We start from the raw sequence: 17,450 nt of genomic DNA on the forward strand, positions 1-17,450 counted from the left end.
ACCTTTTTCCTTTTTTTTTTTTTTTTTTTCTTTTTTTTTAATTTTTATTTATTTACTTATGATAGTCAGAGAGAGAGAGAGAGAGAGAGGCAGAGACACAGGCAGAGGGAGAAGCAGGCTCCATGCATCGGGAGCCTGATATGGGATTCGATCCCGGGTCTCCAGGATCACGCCCTGGGCCAAAGGCAGGCGCCAAACCGCTGCGCCACCCAGGGATCCCCCTTTTTTTTTTTTTTTAAGAATTTATTTATTTATTTGAGAGAGATAGGGAGAGAGAGAGAGAGAGCACAAGCTGGGAGAGGGGCAGAGGGAGAAGGAAGAGCAGACTCTGCTGAGCAAGGGGCCTGACATGGGGCTTGATCCCAGGACCCTGAGATCATGACTTGAGCCAAGGGCGAATGCTTAACTGGTTGCGCCATCCAGAAGCCCCACACTTTTTTTTACTAATTGTTGTCTTGATACTTAGTGTCTCTAGTGTAATGGAAAACACTTTTTCTTACCTTTGAGTATTGTTAATGGCACCCTTAATATCTTCTTTGACATCAAGAAATGTATTTATTAAGAGGCATCTAAGGAATCGTTTCACTCTACCTGATGATGTTAATACAATAGCATTAATCAGAATTGGTGGTGATGTTTCCTTTCTTAAGCAATGACATTAAGATTCAATGTATTATCCCAAAATAGCTACCTAAGAAGACTTATAGATCCTTTGGGTTAAAGAGGACTCTAGGAATTATTGATAGAGAAATCAAAATCTAAAAGAAATAATGTGTATTTAACAGATATATTTATTTACAGTCACTGTTACACAGTTATGTTAAAGAGCAAATATATTTAAAGTCATATACTTGTTTAACAATGGTACTTTATTGACTGTTTTTAGAGATAGTAACAAAAATGAGGATCTCTAACTTGGATTGACATTGATTTCAGAAACAAATAATTTAGTTATTTTATCCTTATGTGCTTTACATTTTTACCTCATGCCATTTATCCCATCTCCAAATGGCCATTTTTTTTTAGAAAGAAAAAATAATACTACAAATATCAAGATGTTTTAAATCAAGGAATCTTTTTTTTTTTTTTAAATCAAGGAATCTTTATGCATAGAAGGACCTTTTAATCAACACAATTTTTCTTGGAAGTAGTAGTTCCATATATACAGTTGTTTTATGAATTCTAGGTAATAATGAATTCTCCAAGAACGGAAAATAACCTTCTTATATTGCTACTGAATACATTGATAACAATGTACTATTAGGTTCAAAGTTTTACATTTCTTTATCAAGTTTTCAGTTTGTGGAAAAAAAGAATTTGTTGCAAAACAGGAAGAAACTAGTAGTTTACATTTCAGTTCAATTATAGAAGTCCATTTGTAGTTAAAATGCTCTACTCTTATTGCAGCTAACACACGAATGGCCTATGTAGCCTGAATTCAGTCCACAGTAATTTTAATGATGTTTTCTGTGTAATGGGTGCTACATGGTTAAAGGGACTGTATTTAAAGTTGTGTCACTGACAAGTGGGCAAGCCTGTCACTTACAAGTTAGACAACTCAAGCTTCTAAGAGATTTTGCTAGTTAAAAGTTACAAAGATATATGAATTTTAAAAACTCAACCACACATAGTATCTGGTTTATAACTAGAGTAATATTATAACTTATTTGATGCTTCTTTGACTAATTGTTGTCCAAACTAGATGTAGATTTCGTGTAGTTGAAACATACAATTTGAGAGGAGGGATCTTTAAGTATGGGATTCTCGAAAGGGGACCATCCTCCCCAGTCCCTTGCCTGGGGATTTTGGAGCTATCTGGACATTATTTCATTGTCAGAGTTACCGGAATCTAGTGGGTAGAGTATATGAATGATGCTAAGTAACCTATAATGCACAGACTAGCTCCCCACAAAACAGAATTATCCAACCAAAATTGCTAATAGTGCTCCTGTTGAGCAATGCTGCTTTATATTACAGAATGAAAATTCAAAATGTAAAATTAGACACAGGGATAAGTGAGGGACTCTGAAAGATAAGCTTCTTTAATTTCATGGGTAAAACCGTTTCAGCTATTACTCCAGTACAAAATCCCAAATCAAATGTCTTTCTTTTTGGATACTGCATTAGACCTTATAAATTTTCACCTCTGGCTAAAGGTTTCAGAGGAGTGGAGGAACTAATGTGCTTTAAATGGAAGGTCTCTATCTAATGAATTTAAAAGACAACTACATAATACATGATAATGAGGTTGGCAAGCACCATGCTACAATTTGATTAAGTTAATGGAGTCTAGGGGGGAAAATCAGACAGAAGCTTCACAAATTGAAGGTAACATTTTTCTAGAAGTAGCAAATTAATGAAAGTAAGAAGTATTTTTAAATTAATTTTTAAATTTATTCTATAACGTCTGCACTTCATGGTCATTCAAAAGTTTTGCACAACTCTTTTAAGGTATATTGCAAGTCATGTGTTCACCCCTTATCCATGATGCATAGCTATGAAGAAAGCATATGCCAGGTGGCCTTGGTACATGTGGCACCAACTCATGCACCACAGTCTCCTTCCCTTCACACACACACACACACACACACACACACACACACTTGTTTGTTTCAGGCTTTCTAAAAAATAGCCCGAGTCTAACAACTGGAATGTTTAAAAAAAAAAATGTAATTTGTATGTAATTTTTCTATATTGTTTATAGTAAATGTAATATGGCTTACATATAGGTTACCTCCAAAGTGTCAGGGGAACCACAGGGTACTGGTATCTAGTCTAGCCAAACTCAGACTCTGCTCTACACCACTTACACTTAATACCTTTTGAGAGGGTCATCACTTAGGACTTTGTGAAATCACTAATTATTTAACTTGTGTCCTTGTGTAACCTTACCTTGTGCACAGAAACACTGTCAGAATTACTGACTTATGTTACTTTAAACAGTGTTTCTGCAGTGTGTGCTATTTTGTTATTAAATACAGCTGATTTCAACCTTTCAGAAAGTTAAAAAATAAATAGATATTGCTTTGGTTATTTGAGAGTTTAAATTTAATATGGAAGAAAGAAACTGGGAATATAGAGTTATATATATATGAAATATATTAAATATCTAAAGCAATATTCACTTGTACCTAAAAATAAGACCAATATTAGCTCCCATACTCATATTTTTATTTTTTCTTTTTCTTTAACAAGTTTCTTGAAAGAGTACTCTGTATTTGCTCTCTTAGTGTCCCAGCTGTATGCAGAGTCCTTGATACATTCTGCGCTCTCCCCTCTTCCCTGCCCCTACGCCAAATCATAAATGCTTTCTTGAAGAACATCATTGAGCTCCTAGGTTCCTAGGCTCCTAGATTTAAGTGTACCATTAAGTTCCTATTTTCTTGGCATGTCTGTCAATTGACAGATTCTTCTTTACCATCAGTCTTTTTTCATAATTTTCTTTGTTTATTCAAATAATGTTTCATGTATTAGATATAAACAAAATAAAAAATCAAAACATAAATATTGATGGGGCTGTGGAGATACTGGAATTCATGCCCACTGTTGGTGGGACTGTAAAATGCTGTAGCCACTATGGAAAACAGTATGGAGGTTCCAAAAAAAAAAAAAAAAAAAAACCACCTACCTAGAACTACCATACTACCATACCATACAAAAATGCCACTTCTGAGTATATATCCAAAAGAATCAAAATCAGGATCTCAAAGACATATCTATACTCCTGTGTCCATGGCAGCATTATTCATAATAGCCAAGATACAGAAATAACCTAAGTATCTTTTAATGGATAAATTGATAAATTGTTGTGTACATATACAACTGATTATTAACATTATTCCTGAAACATTCACGGTTTTTGTTTTGTTTTTTTTTTTTAGTTAAGATACCATCTCTTTAAGTAAACAATCTTTTAATCTCTAGTGAATCCGGGTCTGAGTGAAGCTGCCATAAAGGGAGCACCATATGTTTGCACTTAGGACCTGTATCTTCTTATATTGTCATATCCATTGTTTCAAGGGTCTAGGTTCCTTCTTTCTGTTTTTTGTTTTGTTTCATTTTAATCCTTATTTCTTCTCCACTTCTTTTGACCATCTACAAACCAGAATGTATTGCTTTTACTTAATTTTGTATAACTCTTCTATACTTTCCTTCTTTGTTAACTTACCTATTGCCACATTTTCACTTATTATTAATGTTCAACTGATGATGGGACTTCGTCTGTAGTGCCAAGACCCATGCTGTTTTTCAGGCTATATAAACTAAGATACTCTTAGCTAAGTTTCTCTTCTAATTATCACCATTTCCTATAAAGCTTTCCTTTGGCTTTTGTATTTTCTTTTTATATCTTGTAATTTTCTTAAATAAAGCTCCAAATCAATGAATCTCAAACCTTAAATATATATTTTAACATTTACTTTCTTATTCCCCCATATCATTTAAATTATTAACAGCTATTCACTGTCACTTCCTCCTTCTCTTAGTTGTCGTTTCTATGGCCATTTTCCCAGCAAATTGTCATCACCATCAAAACAAAACAAAGCCACCATCCTGTTATCTGATTAATATTTCTCATTCTAGTAATTCTACATTACTTAATAAACAACAGGAAACTAATGATTTGGAGTTCCAGGATATTTAGTGACATTTCTGGATTTATTTAATCCTTGTAATAACCCAGAATAACATTTTTATCCTTTTATCCTTTTTTTTTTTAATTTTTATTTATTTACAATAGTCACAGAGAGAGAGAGAGAGAGAGGCAGAGGCACAGGCAGAGGGAGAAGCAGGCTCCATGCACTGGGAGCCTGATGTGGGATTCGATCCCGGGTCTCCAGGATCGTGCCCTGGACCAAAGGCAGGCGCCAAACCGCTGCGCCACCCAGGGATCCCCAGAATAACATTTTTTATAAAGATTCATTTCACATATTGGAGGCCTCCAATCTTTTGGCGTTCTTTGTGATTCTTGTTAAATATTTTGAAATACAAAGTTAGATGACTAGTGTCTCTTGTGTAATGACAACTGCTAGGTAACTGGAATGGTCTTTTATATGTTTAAAGCTAAAATAGACAAGTAAATCTTCAAAATTCCTGCAAGAAAAAAAAATCCTGCAAGAAAAAAAAATCCTGCAAGAGAAAATTGGTGTTATCAGCTCATTTTATCCATACCTGATACTTCACGTTTGAAATTAATTCAGGTTTTGCCACACATAGATATTAATGAGATAAATATAGTTAATTTCAGTTATACTATGATCAATGATATAGTAATTAAATTCCTCATATGTGAGTACCATACCTCACTGGAAATTCGGAACAAGCAACAAATGACAATATAAAAAAGTACAGTATCAAGTTTAAAGTTGTCCATTATCATTCCAATTTAATATGTTATACAAACTTTGACCATCTGCTCTACTTCACAGTATAATTCTTTTTTAAAATTTTAATTGATTAGGAGATCATTTAGGAATGATATTTCCCCTTATAAATACTCATTTTTATGCTCAAGTATAATCTGGGCTGCCCAACATTTTTTCTATTTTAAACTTGGAGATCATATAAAGCATTTGTGTATGATTTGGAGGTCAAGTGCCCTTTAATTTAATAGCTGAATAATTAGGATAAAAAAATCCAATCAATAAGAGCTTTTTAAAAATAGCTTTTTGGGGGGCAGCCTGGGTGGCTCAGAGGTTTAGCGCCACCTTCGGGCCAGGGCACGATCCTAGAGACCTGGGATCGAGTCCCACATCGGGCTCCCTGCATGGAGCCTGCTTCTCCCTCTGCCTGTGTCTCTGCCTCTCTCTTTCTGCGTCTCAAGAATAAATAAATAAAATCTTTTTTAAAAAATACATTTTTTGACAAATATTTGAAATACTCAAGAATATATGCGGGATATATATCTAAGCCATGAAACATCATAGAGAATTGAACACTTAGGGAACACAAAATCACACCAACACTATTATTAATAATATCGAGGTGATGTCTCTCTCTTTTTTCCATGTCCCTTGTGGTTACCATCCCTGCATCATCCCATACAAAAAAAAACAGTGATTAAAATTTTGTTTATCGGTTTCTTTTCTCCTTAATAATTTTATTGATGTGAGGATCTTATAAGTAACATATTATTTAGTTTTGCTCATATTTACTCATTATAAAAAGCTTCAGGGGCACCTGGGGGGCTTAGTTGGTTAAGCTTCTGATTCAATTTCAGCTCAAAGTCATGATCTCAGGGTTGTGAGGTTGAGCTCTATGTGGGGCTATGTGCTGGGTGTGGAGCTTGCTTAAGATTCTCTCCCTCCCTCTCTCTCTCTGCTCCTCCCTCCACCTCTCTCTCTCTCTCTCTCCCTCTCTCTCTCTTTAAAGAAAGAAAGAAAGAAAGAAAGAAAGAAAGAAAGAAAGAAAGAAGAAAAGAAGAAAGAAAGAAAGAAAGAAAGAAGAAAGAAAGAAAGAAAGAAAGAAAGAAAGAAAGAGAAAAGAAAGAAAGAAATATGGCTTCATACTCTATGGAAAGTTCTAGGACTGGCTAGAATATATTCGTAAGATCAAGAATATATTTATATATTTACAAATATTTCTAAATCATGAAACTGTAGTTAGAATATATTTGTAAGATCATGCAACCATAGTTCATTTTCTTAAATGTATTAATCTCATAGTGGACACATAGAAGAGTTTCTAGGTTATATAGCTATGAAAGGATTTTTTTTATCTTTGGAATATTTTTATAGTAAAATTATTGGTTTGGATATTTGTACTACTATCTGAGGTTTCCAAAATACAAAACATTTATAACATGTTAAGATATTTAAAAATACTGAATAACATCTTAGGAAGTATAAAAATTCTACTATAGAAAGCTAAAATATCTGATTCAAAGATTCATCCAGACCTAAATAGCAGGAATATCTTGCTTGCCTATTTAGAAATCCATAAGAAGAGTCATTAATTGCTATGATTTTTTCTCAATTAACATAATAATTTATAAGCACTAACTATTTAATGCCTTGATGGAACTCAGAACTATACTTAAAATAAATGGCAATCTATCAGATTGATTTTTCTTGATTATTTTATTAGGAAACAGCATTCTAAATTATTAAAATCTGTCTTTAAATCACATCTCTAAATTTATACCTTAGAGAAAGATACAAGAAAATGAAAGTTTATTTTATTCACATTTCTTTTATAAATGTTCTATTATGCTTAAGAGAAAAGATGTGCACGTGGATAACAATTTTTAAGAAATAAAATTTAGAAAAATCCATTCTTCATTAGGAATCTAAGGAAACGTTAGCTTTGCTATGGATACGTAGCCAGTTGGCAAATGTGACTCTTACTTATTGATGAGAGCTGTTTTTAAGTACACAGCTATGATGGAAAGTATAACAGTCATCCATCTAGAAACACTTTACCAACAGAAAAGATAAATGGTGATGGTGATTTCTTTTTCAAAAGATAGAGCAACCATGCTTGATAAAACTAAACAAAATGAAGTTTTAAATCATCATAGAAATTCCATTTGCAATTCTATGGACTTCAGAGAACATATGAATGTTGATTTGTTTGATTATGAATATTAAAGTGAATTCAAGTAAGTTGTTAAAATCTTTAAAGTGCATTTAAAAAACCGACAAAATTTTCAGAAAAGTTGTACCTTCCTGCTAGTTGCTAGCCAGACTTTTATACGCTGTCTAAGTAACTCAAACTCTGATTGAACAGGTTAGAAAACGAGGCTGGCAGCGCTGTCACTGGATATTCCCTATCTCTGTGAAGAAATCTCCTGGGGCTACTGTTAATCTGCACTTCTGTGTGCTCTGCATCTGCAGACACTCATTTTTCTTTTTAGACCGCCTTTTATTGCAGTGGAACATTGTACACAATTTCTGCCTTCTTTCTGGCTAAAGACTCTGTGCTCTATGGTTTAGTGCACTAGTGTCCTTTATCTGAGGTCAATAAGATGCACACAAAGGGCATGCTTTGGGTGGGTATGTTTTAGCTGAAGAATTAAGGGGAATCTTTCCATTCTTTAAAAAAAATTGTCAAGAATCCTATGGCTAAGAAACAGAAAGGAGGTTCTGAACCACTTTAAACTACTCAAAAGTGATATGATGGGGTTCAAGAAAATCTAGATCATGCAGATAGATAGATATCTATCTCTTTTTAGATGTGCCATGAACACAAGCCAAACAAGAACACCTGAAAAAAGCTTATCCTCATATAGTTGAGTGTATACTTACAAAGGGTAAGAACCACAACTACAATACCCAAGACAGCAAAACCGCATGGAACCTAAAATCAAATTTGAGATATTACCTTAGTGCCAAAATTCTTTATATCAAAGATAATTTCTTTTTAAAAATCGTTTGTTCCTTTACATATACCTATATCTTTTATAATATACAGGATATGGATGCACCAAAAATGAGTTTTGAAGAGTTGTGGTTATTCTTCTATGTTTAAAATTTTTATTTTGCAGTACTTTCATATTTATGGAAAATTTGCCAAGATACAACAGAGTTTTCATATACACTGGACCTAGTTTCTCATAATAGTAACACTAACATAACTATGGGACTCGTGTTGAACTGAGAGACTAACACGGGCACCTTCCTTTTGACTACACTTAGGTTTTATTTTGACATCAAGTTTTTCACTATATGCATTTCCTGTTCTAGGATTCAGTTAAGATTCCCACTTTGCATTTTATCAGCTGTGTCTCCTTAGTTTCCCTGGACTATGACAGTTTATCAGTTTCCCCTTGTCTTTCATGACCTTGATAGTTTGGAAGGGAACCAGTAAGGTATTTTGATAAGTGCTCCTCAATTGGGATGTGTCTTGTGTCTTCCTCATGTCTATTCCGGGACGATTGAATTTTAGGAAGAATACTATAGAAGTGAAATGTCTTTCTCATCCTGTCTGTGAAGGGATGTATCAGTGATAGAATGGAGCACGCGATTTCAACATGACCCATCACTGGTGGTGTTTAACTTGACCACATGATTAAGAAATTGTTTGCCCGGCCTGCTCATTCTGAAGTTTCAATTTTTTCCCTTTCTATAATCACTAGAAATATTCCATACTCAGGAATGGGTAGGAGGATTAAAATCCACCTCCTGAAGAGGGCAGTATCTACATGTTACATGCAATTTTTAAAGGAAACTTTGTCTCTTCTTATTTGTTTGCTTGTTTTTAGTCATTTATATTGGTGTGTTCTTGTTTACATATATTTTTGGTTAAATCCAATACTACATCATTCATTTTGTTCAAATTTTTCTTTTCTTTTAAAGATTTTATTTATTTGGAGGAGAGAGAGAGCAAACACAGAGGAAGAGAGAATGGGGGAGTCTCCCTCAGGGCTGATCCCAGGATCCCAATATCATGATCTTAGCTGAAGGCAGATGCCTAACTGACTGAACCACCCGGGCCCCCCTCATCACCCCCACCACCGATTTTTCTAAATCTACCTCTCAGGAGCTTTTTCAGCTTTGTTCCTGTGTCCCTTTGACACATGTACTTTCTTTTGGTTTTTGATACTTCCTTATTCTCTGACACAATGAGATAACCCAGGATCATCTTGCATATTCCTGCCCCTACACTATAATCAGTAGTTTCCCCAAGGAGGCATAGTTCCATTTGTTGGAGAAGAGTATATAGAAATGAAGATCTCTTGGGATGTTACTGCTTCTAGGCCCAATCAGCAATCCCAATCATAGGAAATGTGTGTTTGTAGCCTAGTGGATGTACATCTACATATTTATAATTATCTATCTACCCATCTGTCTTTCTGTCCTTTCATCTACCCTTCTACCGATTAAACATTCAATGTTGCCAACTCTAGTTCAGTGATTTATTCTAGCCTGTCTTTGCTTATTTGTAACTTTTTTTCTTTGACAGCAAGAAATCTGGTTTCAATTTCCTAATATGTTTTTACCTTTTCTTTTCAACGCTGGTACAGAGGTAATGTTCTTTCAGAATTTTTAATCCATTCCCTTGTGAGACTCAAATGTACAGATTATAGTGCAGTGTTTATTTACAGTTGTAATTGTCTTATGGTTTCTAGTCAAAACGTTGTTATCCACAGTTACTTAGGTCATCCCCTTTTTTTTCCCCCAAACCTTTTGTGAAGTTATATCATATATTTATAACCCAGATTCATTTAGCACAGTCTGCATTCCATTCCAGCCCAAGATTTCCAACATCCTGATTGGTTGTTTTGTTTCGTTTTGTTTTGTTTGCTCGTGTTGAAGTTCACTTTTTATGATGTACAGTATTGTGGATTTTGACAAGTACATAAAGTATCTCCTACACAAGTGCCATACAGAGCACCTTCTGCTTTTACTGACAAAAACGTGTAATTTACACATGTTACTTCCATCTGGAATACTGTCTTTCAGTTCTTGTTGCCAGGTAAATATATGTTCTCCTTCCAAGATTTATGGCAAACATTACCTTCTAGTTGAGGTTTCTCTGACTCAGGATATTTTAGGATCTCCTGCCTCTAGGCTCCATTCAGCTGTGTGCAGTCCAAATATCCATTTATCTTTATGTTTTCACACTCTACTTTTCATCTTTGCACAACAGTGCAGAGAGCAGAACCTGGACAAATTGTAGCTGGTACTTAGACATGCTACTGAAACAAGTTTCCTGCAATTGGGCAAAAGTCATGGCCACATCTTAGTTTTCCTCTGGTTCTGTCTGTTTTTTATTTTTTATATTTGCCCAAGATACTCTTGTATCCTTCCTTTTTTTTTTTTTTTGTCACTCATCACTTGATAAATTTTAATGATATTGCTTAATGCCAGTTTTTCTCCCAGTTTTCAGACCACTCCTACAAGATTGTTGACTACTGCTCCTCACATACATATTAAGTATTGATACTCACAGGTATTTTGTTCTTAGTTTTCACAGAACCTGGTCTACCTGGGAATTCTCAATCTTACCTAAAATAACACTGCCAAGAATTATAACCAATAAAAATATGTCTCTATCCCAAACTTAAGTAGTCACCTATACAATTTTATATTCAACAACCTATAGGGAAACTCTATTACACAAATAACTTAAAGTCATCATTAACTAAGGACAATTTCCCCAAGATCTACTCATCCTACTCTATTGACCATACTAATTAATGGTATTGCTATTTATTCTTCTAAGTCAGAAATCTAGGCAATCATTTTCAAATTCAAATACAGATTCTTAGTAATCCATTTCTAATTACCATCTTTCTGTATAGTGTATTTTCACCAGGAATCATTTAATCCCTTCTGAAATTGTTCATATACTGATTTTATCAACGTTGTATAATTTCTTATCCCCCACTTACCAACACCCGCACTTTCGTCCTTACTGAGAATAAATTTTATGGATGAGGATTACAGTTTTTCCCTTACTTTCACCCTGAGCCTCCCTTGTCACCTACTTGCATTGGTTTGCTCATTTGGAAGAAAAATAAACAAACTGTCATTCAGTCAAATACAAAATCACACTAAATGGTTCCCTCTTAATTTCAGAACATCTCCCTTAAGTGCTGCTGCTACTTCTAAAATTTGTTTTCCTATAAACTTATTCTCCCATATGGAACTTATAACTTGCTTTCTGATGAATACTCAAATATTACCTTAGAATCACAGATATTATATATGCTCATATTTTTCTTTGAGGCTTTTTTAACATGCCAAGAAATCATGGCATGGTATGACACCTTGTTGGCTTTAATTATACAAGTTGAATTAAGATGGAATCCTTTCTGTTAATAAAAAAATTTTATGCATTGATTTATTTGATGTGTGTGTGTTTGGTAACTAGGAATGCTGTTCTTTATTATTGTGGAATTTTTTTTATAATTCATTTCCATAAGTGGTTTTAAGACTTCTTTATCCAATTATTATTTTTTGCAGAAGTATCATATTTGGAGGGGATTGATGACTTATAATCATAGCATGATGTAGTATTTTTACAGATTAGGGATTGTGTCTGAGAAGGACTCTCATGACAAATTCACAGAAAAGGGAAAACTTACCGTACAATCCAGAAACAAATATACAAAATATTAGGACTTTCCAGTGAAATGAGTTAAGGACATGGCCAATGACAGATGGAGTTACATTGAAGCTCAAGAAGAAAGGGAAAATATGTGTCCTGATATCATATTATCATTAATATTTATTAAACATAACTTTTAAAAACAGCTTTATATTTACAAAAATATTGAGAAGATAGCACACAAAGTTTCCACTTACTGCACATCCAGTTTCTACTATTAATAAATATGGCATATTTATTATAATTAATAAACCAAACATAATACCTTTTAATTTACTGAAGTCCACAGTTCATTTAGATCTCCTTATTTTTTTTATCTACTGTCCCTTTTCCATTCCAAGTCCCATCAAGGATACCATGTTACTTTAACTTGTCTTGTTTCCTTAAGCTATTCTTGACACTGCTAGTTTCTCTTTCCTTGATTTTTTTTTTTTTTTGTGATTTTGGTGTTTACCTCATTAATATTTTAAATGTTATTTTAGTAAGTAAACGCTCCAAAGAATAACTCATTGTGAAAAAAATTTCTCTTCCTGATTTTTAGAATCTGATGATATTGAATGTCTTTATTAAAAATTCAGTTCATTTACATGTCAACAGCTTCAGAGGGAAAATAATACAAAAATATCTTAACAATTGTATGGTACTATAGAGTGATGTAGTTTATGCCTTCTTTACATGTCCTTCGAAAATTTAAAACAACCTAAAAATCTATGCCCAATGAGCTCTTTATTTATTGGGTGTACATTCCAGTTCCAATTTTTTTTTTTTTATGAACTGAGAAGTATGTTGGCTCATTGAGTATCTTTTCTTTCAAGATTTGCAAATATTTTTTAAAATTTCTTTATCCTAAATCAGACAAATTTTTTGAAACAGAACCTCTGAGATCTAAATTCTACTTGCTTTTCCTTCACACCATTTTCCTATAAGGGATAGTTTAGCATTGCTGATTTTTTTTTTTTTTGAAATTTTATTTATTTTTTTATTCATGAGAGACACATAAAGAGAGGCAGGGACATAGGAAGAGGGAGAAGCAGACTCCCTTTGGGGAGCCAGATGTGGGACTTACTCCTTGACCCCCGATCATGCTCTGAGTCAAAAGCAGATGCTTAACCACTGAGCCATATAGGTGTCCCCCTGATGTTTGTTTTTAAAGAACTACAGGAAATAATAGTTAAGAGAAAATGTATGACACCTTGGAATTATTTCTTTCTACCATGAAAATCTCTATCGGGGTGACACATAGAAATCTTTTGTCCATCAGGAATCAGAGATGCTTAGTTCAAGCATAGTATGTGCCTGCAGAGTAAATACATGAGATGCAAAAATGAATAGCTATGTCTCTCCTTCAGAGGATATTGCTGTCCCAGTCACATGCATTGCAGCCACACATACAAATACAGTGCCCACTCTATGCTAAAGACTGTGACAGGATTTAAATATTTTAAGAGTTGTTGTCCTCAGGAAGCTTGCAACTGGTAGGACAGAGATTATTTCAGGTTTATATGTTTTGTACAAAAACATGTATTGGTTGCTATAGGAGTATAGTGGCTAGAGCTTTAGCCTGCTTAGCATGAAAAGCCTAATGGACATCCATACCTAACACTCTAATAGTACTAAGGAAAGACCTTATCCCTTCAAGTGCCCACATAAGTTAAATCCACCTGCCTTTCATGGTTTTGTGCCAGAACATTTCTGGGAATAAAATCAAAGTTGTGTGTATGAATTTTAGCCAAGATGTGATTTTATAATGCAGATGGCACACCTGTGCAGTAGCCTGGTGTTCATCTCATTGCCATCCTGAAAAATGAGCACAGAAAGAGTAAATGGAATTTGATTAGCAAGTCTTCTTTTTTAAACAGATGTTGTGCCTGATATAAATTATTCTTTTAGAATTTCTAACATATGCCAAAGTATTTATCACAGATTAACTGCATGAACTTGCATGCGATTACCAGGCTTTCTGAGTGTAAGATAGGTGGATGCATTTTTCACAATTCTGATCAAAAGCTATATGGGATTATCTAATTGTAATTCAGATGTGAACTAGGGTTTATTTAAAACCCTAAAAAAATATTGTATGCAAAAAACTGAAACATCTTCTTTTTTTTTTTTTCTTTTGCCCTACTTTAGTGTAATTGATGCTGAAAAATTCTGGTAGAATTATTTTACCTTATGTTACAGATTTACCTTACTATTAAACATTTCCTCAGAATGGCTCAAAATATTTATATTTCTCCTCTCTTGCTTTTAGTTGTCCATCTCCTTCACAAATGAGGTCCTTAGTCCCAGGAATTACCCATTACATCATTAATTTGTATTATTGGTTTGTTGGAAATCATCCAATACATATTTCCAAATCAATCAGGAGCTTACTAAGCATAAGAGATTTTGAAACATAACAATGAAAATAGTGTTTTAAAATGAATTTATTTGCTCTCTGTATTGTTTTAAGTCTCATTTAAGACATAAGAGATTGTGTGTGGGACAAATGGGTAATTTCCTCATAATTGTGATTAATATTTTTCCCATGTTTCTATTATATTAAAATTAACTTATATTAAATTTACAATTTCAAAATATAAGCACTAAGGGATATGTACCATTAGAGAAAAATGAGCTAGCCATTAATATTAAATACTACTAGTTTTGTTGGTGTGACATGTAAGATAACTTCTAATTTGGGGGCTATTAGAAAGAGAAGTTATATTTTCTCATTAATTTGTTCTTTAGCAGTTTTCTTTAATTTTTAAAGAAAATCAAACCGGAAAAAATCAATGTCAGAATTATATTGCTTCCATATAAACTCTGGGTTGAGCCTAGTGAAGTTATAGTTGCCATGGTAACAGAAGTGTGCTCTTTAAACAGTTTCTATCCTAACTACCCTGCTACTTATACTGAGTGATTTCTTCAAAAATAGGACTCGTGGGAGCGTAGTTATGAGAAATTGTATTCTCTATAAGGATACATATCCACATAATTTGTTGGGAGTAACTCCAGCATATGGAGGTTAATTAGATATAAATGTTGCCAACATGAATTTTAAAACCACAGTGTTCCCCCAGTAAGTAGCCAAGTGTGAGGAAATGTAAAATGCAGAGGTATCCAAAAGAGAGAACTCAGATGACACTGGAACTGATACAGACATCTTTCAGATTTATGAATCAATATGGAAATATCTTTCAGAAAGTGTGAAGATGTTACAGAAATTTATATGTTAGATTTTTGCAGGTCAAAATAGGTGCAGCATGTTTAGCAAATTGCTTCAAAAAGATATAAAGCAGGGATTTTCCTTTTAAAGTGTTTCAACATATTGAAGTAAATAAGGCTCAAATATATCATCCTCACGGTGATAACTTTCATATCATTCCATTACCACCCAAATTTTTAAGCTACTGACAGACTAACTATATTACAGCTCTGCATTTTGATATTTTTATTTTGCTCTAATTTCAAGGAAAAGTTTCTTTCAAAATATTTTCTCTCACAAATGAAAATTTATTATTGAGCCACCTAAATATGGCTACTTTCCACTCTTGGTGTTTTACTAGACCTATTGGTAAAATATAAAGCTTTTCTATATGAAAAAGAATTGATCTTGAATCATAAATCCATCACTTACTACCTAGGTGATTTGAGGCAAATCTTTCAAACTTTCTGACAGTTAATTTCCTTACCTCCAGTATAGATATAACCATAATAGTTAACCATTTTGGTTCATTATTATGCCAAAAAAAAGTAAATATGACAGTTATATTACCAGAGGGTGCTATGACAGGTTTTCAGAATGAATGGCTTCGACAACAGAAATTTATTTCCTCAGAGTTCTGGAAGTCAAAGATTAAGGTCACCATCAGGCTTCAGTGTCTGGTGAGGCCTCTCTTTCTAGCTTGCAAACAACCATCTTTTTGCTATATTCTCATCTGTGTGTATGTGGAGAGAGATCTCTGGTTCTCTTCCTCTTTTTATCAGGACAACAGTCCTATCAGATTAAGACCCCATCCTTATGACCTCATGTACCTTTTATTACATTCTTGTAGTCACTATTTCCCAATATATTCACATTTGGAGTGAGGGATTTGACATATGAATTTGGCAGGGGGGAGGCACAATTCAGTCCCCAGCAACAGTGCTTTGCAAACTGTAACTCCAGATTAAATCTTGATTACTTATTTCTGTGCTTTCTCTTGTTACAGGAGTCTCCCTTAGGCAACCACTGACAAGCATTACAATTTGAGCCAAACTAGTCCACCAAGCCAATAAACTCTATACACACTCTTTGTTTTCATGTATGTTTAACTAATTGAGCCAACTAGACCACTTTAAACAAACAAGCAAAAAAGTGAGTCTCACACTTTAAAAAGCATCTCTTGAAGAACAGTGGCTCTTTATCATTTTCGAGTTATGGTGACTTTTAGTTATTGTTTCATCTCTTCATTTTAGTTGAGCTCTATTCAATAACTTTAACTAGTTATATCATCATTAGTTCCCTTCACTCCAGCTTAAGTGATACTCTTGTGTTCCATATTTATTTTGTAGTTTACGTTCATAACCATTGCTCTTTCTTTTGACCAAGCTATTGGTAATAACTTTAACTAGTTATATCATCATTAGTTCCCTTCACTCCAGCTTAAGTGATACTCTCGTGTTCCATATTTATTTTGTAGTTTACATTCATAACCATTGCTCTTTCTTTGACCAAGGTATTGGTACGAGAAAGGCATTGCTCTTTCTTTTGACCAAGCTAGCTCATGAAATAGAAAATAGTTTGCTTTTTTATACAGGTAGAGAAGGTATGTGTCAGAGGGAAAAAGGGAGCCCAAAGGGATTACTATTAGGTCTGTACTTTGGGGCTAAGGCTTGGCAGCCTCCATCACTGACATCACTGAAGTATAAGGAATGGCTGCCAGGGCACGCCAGGCCTGGAAGCTTCCCACCACAATCCTGCCCCGCAAACATGAGCTTGTCATTTTCGGGCATCTTATGGTTCCCTTATAAATGGGACTCAGAATTCTATGCTAGGCAAAACACTTTTAAATATAAATATCCTATTTTCTCCCCACTCATCTCTGTGTATTTTAAAACAAGCCAAATCATTTCTATGCATATAAATACATGCTGGGTAGAGTGGCACTGTTTTAAATATCTGGAGAGTAATGTGACCTTGAGAAAATGCATGTCTTGTCATTGAGAAGTCAATCCACGGAGGATGCAGCAATTGCCGTGACACGACTAACCTGACACAGGATAGAAACTTGATGACGATAAATGACTATAGAAAAAATTAATTTGGGGTGTAATGAATCATCATAAGTTTTACATTAGAAGGCGAAGACCATATCCTTACAACTTCCTTGTAAAGCCAGGAGTACAAGTGAATAAACAACTGAACTTTTTAATAT

The 17,450-nt window shown here is 34.1% G+C and overlaps 1 pseudogene; it reads right to left on the reverse strand.

Annotated features, from left to right (window-relative positions):
• The window catches only part of LOC112661662 (ADP-sugar pyrophosphatase-like), a 53,792-nt pseudogene extending 36,764 nt beyond the window's left edge, over positions 1-17,028 (reverse strand).
• Positions 17,029-17,450: the final 422 nt, after the last annotated feature.

Source organism: Canis lupus, chromosome 31 (assembly GCF_003254725.2).
Source record: "Canis lupus dingo isolate Sandy chromosome 31, ASM325472v2, whole genome shotgun sequence".
NCBI classification, from domain to species: Eukaryota; Metazoa; Chordata; class Mammalia; order Carnivora; family Canidae; genus Canis; species Canis lupus.